The sequence below is a fragment of the Plasmopara halstedii genome (genome assembly GCF_900000015.1).
Source record: "Plasmopara halstedii genome assembly, contig: Scaffold_208, whole genome shotgun sequence".
In the NCBI taxonomy this organism is placed as follows: domain Eukaryota; phylum Oomycota; class Peronosporomycetes; order Peronosporales; family Peronosporaceae; genus Plasmopara; species Plasmopara halstedii.
The window spans coordinates 476,621-477,283 of record NW_020187129.1 but is presented as its reverse complement, the minus strand read 5'-3'; positions in this window follow the sequence as shown (position 1 = coordinate 477,283).

The window sequence follows — 663 nt, the reverse complement described above, 5'->3', positions numbered from 1 at the left end:
TTGATGACAATTTCTTGTCCGAGTTTCTGAACTCCTTGCTCCCGAGAGTCCATAGCAATGTTACACACATCCCATCACCCGCATACGCGGTGCGGATCAAATCCGTCACAGACGACGTTACAGTTATAACCTGAGCAAGCTCATAGTCTGGTCTGCGTGACAACGCGTCATCAAAAGCATTCTGCTTTCCCGGCTTATACTTCACTTCGAAGTTATATTCCGCAAAGAAGGATAGCCATCTAGCCATCCTCTGTGAGAGATGGGGCGACTGAGTCGCAGTGCGTGACGACGCATGATCTGTGTAGATCACAAACGGCTTAGGGCCGAGCAGGTGGACCCTGTACTTGACAAGTGCATACTTCATCGTAAGTAGCTCCTTGTCATGAACTGGGTAGTTCTTCTTTGCAGCTTTGAGCTGTCGAGATTCGAACGTGATCACCCGATCTCGCCCCTCAGCGTCTGCTTGCAGCAGCACAGCCGATGGCAAAGTCCAAAGCGTCACAGACGATGCTGAAAGGACGATTAGGGTCTGGTAGTGCCAGTATTTGTGCATGCAAGAGGCTGACTTTGACAACGTCAAAAGCCTCCTGGTGTTCGGTGCTCCAATACCATTCCACATTCTTTAAATGGAGATTGAATAGTGGCCGGGCCATTTCTGCGTAG